Source organism: Tamandua tetradactyla, chromosome 14, assembly GCF_023851605.1.
Source record: "Tamandua tetradactyla isolate mTamTet1 chromosome 14, mTamTet1.pri, whole genome shotgun sequence".
In the NCBI taxonomy this organism is placed as follows: Eukaryota; Metazoa; Chordata; class Mammalia; order Pilosa; family Myrmecophagidae; genus Tamandua; species Tamandua tetradactyla.
Genome location: NC_135340.1, coordinates 38030856 through 38033913, shown reverse-complemented (window position 1 = coordinate 38033913; position 3058 = coordinate 38030856). Strand labels below are relative to the sequence as shown.

Below are 3058 nucleotides of genomic sequence, written 5' to 3'. Positions count from 1 at the left end.
AGGGTGGAGGAAGTAGGTAAAGAAGGAAAGATTCTACTTAAATTTGAACTGGTAATGTTTGATAGTATCGACAAATTATAATCATACCTCTTTCATTTTACCTACCATTCATAATATTTCAGAAAGTGTTGGTAGAAGGGAATTTTACAGGATGTCTTTATAGAAGGAACGTGAGTCATCCAGCACATCTCTTTGTGCATGCAATAATTCCTCTAAAACATTACAAGAATAACTGGTTTTTCTTGAACACATCTGGCAATGGGAAAATAAATTCTGAATATGTACGATCATACCATCTTTGAGCACAATTATTTACTGGGAAAAAAATAAAATTATAACCTGAAAAAAAATCATCTTTAAAGCTAAATCAACTGCTCAATGTCATACAATGGCCTGAAGAACCTGCAGTGATTTTATCCTATAATGTTGTACTCCTGTAGCTATGTTTTTACTCTTTGTAAGGATTTTAATTGGCTTTTAAAAAAATCCCTTATTAAGTGATAAAATGCTGTTGCTAGGAAAAAGTTTTTGGGAATGAAGGGCATGAAGGTACATGACCTTTTCTCAATGAATATAGGATTATGAAATCAGTAAATGATCTTCAGGTGGCAAGGTATAAAGCTAACTTCTCTATCAATGGCTCACTCAGTGCCAAGGCAGGCATTAAAAATCTTCAGAGGGAATGAACAGAAAAGAAAGGATTAATATTTGAAAGAAACTTGAGTGTTTCTGTTGCCCAGGATATTCCTTGTACATTTTAAAAATGGAAGTCTTAATTTAAGAACTTTACCAAAACTCACCTAGCTAATCAGTGACAGAAGAGGGAATAAGCACATCCCTCTTTTTATTCTTCAAAACATATTTTCCTTTAAAGCAATGAAGTGAGCTGAAACTTCCACCTGTTCTACCCATAAATCCTTTACCATGAGGTAGAAAATCCTTAAGATAAAATTAAATTCTCATCTATTAAGATAATCTCTTTAACTTGAAAAGTCAAATGTAAAATTTATCTTTCCATTAATGCAGAGTTCTGGAAGGAGATATTGTTTATAGAAATTAATTCCAAAAATGATCACATTACCAATGAGAAAAGAACTTCAAGTCTTACAGGAACAGGAAAGAGGTCATTAGAATGCATAAAGAGAAAGGAAAAGGAAGTCCCATTCCTTTCTTGGCACCCCCATGAAGCCAAATATCAACCAAAGTTGTTGAACATTACCAGACTGTGAACATTACCAGCACTTCTGAAGCCTTTCCCAAGCTTATTTTTGGCCCGTTCCTCTCTTCAAGATACCTACTATTCGTGTTTCTTATGCCATAGGTAGCTCTTCCAGTCTTTAACATCCCTTAGTCATCAATAACTTGGGAAATTCAAATTATCTGTCACCAGAGCAAACTTTTTCTTTATTGACAAACTCTTATTTAATTTATTGGAGAAAAATAGCATTGTATCCCTGCAGATTCTAAGCCTGGATTTCTGTGATGTCAAAACAACTTTTCAGATATAGATTTTCATTTTAAATTAGTTAGTTTGACCTCTTATACTCATAAGTCTGAATGAACCAACTGATTGTAACTCTCCCCCATTGAACATAACCACTTGCCCACCTTGCTAGAAGAATTTGTATTTCTGTTAATACTCTTTATCTTGTTTTGATTGACATTAGGCCACTTCTATAATAGTTACAGATGCCTAAAAATCCAGATATATATTTGCATAGGAACAGAATCCTTAAACAGTGAGTCGAATACGGTAATCAAATATATGTTCCATCATTGATTGATATCATATTCTCTCCTATACAGGTGAGTGAAGACAAGTCCCTTCCAAAGTCAATGCATGAGACAAATCGTTCTCTCGCGACAGAATTTGTGCTGCTGGGACTCTCTAGTTCTAAAGAGCTCCAGCCTTTCTTGTTTGTCATATTTTTACTACTTTACACTGGAATCCTGCTGGGAAACTTTCTCATCATCCTCAGTGTGACTTCAGATGCCCGCCTTCACACCCCCATGTACTTCCTGCTTGCAAATCTCTCTTTTACAGATATGTGTCTAGCCTCCTTGACTATCCCAAAAATGATTGGTGATTTTCTTCTAGAGCACAAGACTATTTCTTTCAATTACCGTCTTGCTCAGATTTTCTTCCTTCACCTATTTGGTGGCAGTGAGATGGTGCTTCTTCTTTCTATGGCCTATGACTGTTATGTTGCCATTTGCAAACCTCTCCACTACATGACAATCATGAGCCGCCGCATGTGTATCATGTTGGTCATCATCCAATGGTGTATTGGCCTCATCCATACTCTTAGCCAGTTGGCCTTTACTGTTAACCTGCCTTTCTGTGGTCCCAATCAGGTGGATGGTTTTTTCTGTGACCTCCCTCTAGTGACCAAGCTGGCCTGCATAGACACATATGTCATCAACCTAATACTGGTCATAAACAGTGGCTTTCTCTATGGGTTCCTTTGTCCTGCTGTTCATCTCCTACACTGTGATACTTATCACAGTCAGGAAATGCTCCTCTGCCAGCATGGTGAAGGCTCACTCCATGTTGACTGCCCACATCATGGTGGTCACGTTATTCTTTGGTCCATGTATCTTCATCTATGCATGGCCCTTCAGTAGTAATTCAGTTGACAAGGTCTTTGCAATGTTCTACACCATCTTTACTCCCATTTTAAACCCAGTTATCTACACTCTAAGGAACAAGGAGATGAAGGCAGCTATGTCAAAACTGAAGAGCAGGTACTTGAAACCTGGCCAGATTTCTGCAGCCTTTAGAAATATTCTTTCCTTAGAAATAAATTAAATTAGTGCATTATTGCCACTTTAGTATTGTTGGCTGACTGTCACAAACGGAATCTATGTGATGTTAAAGCAAATCAATTAGCCCAAAAGAAGGAGTGATTGGGAAACCGGAATGAAAGGGTGATGATGATAATAAAAAACATAGCATACATATTAGCAATTTTAACATTCTTTTATTTGTAATGTGGACGCTTTCCTTTTTTTCTGTTTCTTATTTTTATGTTTTAAATAAAACCTTTTTTTGGATTTA

At 36.4% G+C, this 3058-nt stretch overlaps 1 pseudogene; it reads left to right on the top strand.

Moving 5' to 3' along the window:
* Nucleotides 1-1767: 1767 nt before the first annotated feature.
* Nucleotides 1768-2809, top strand: LOC143655320 (olfactory receptor 4K15-like; annotated as a pseudogene).
* The last annotated feature ends 249 nt before the right edge of the window (nucleotides 2810-3058 follow it).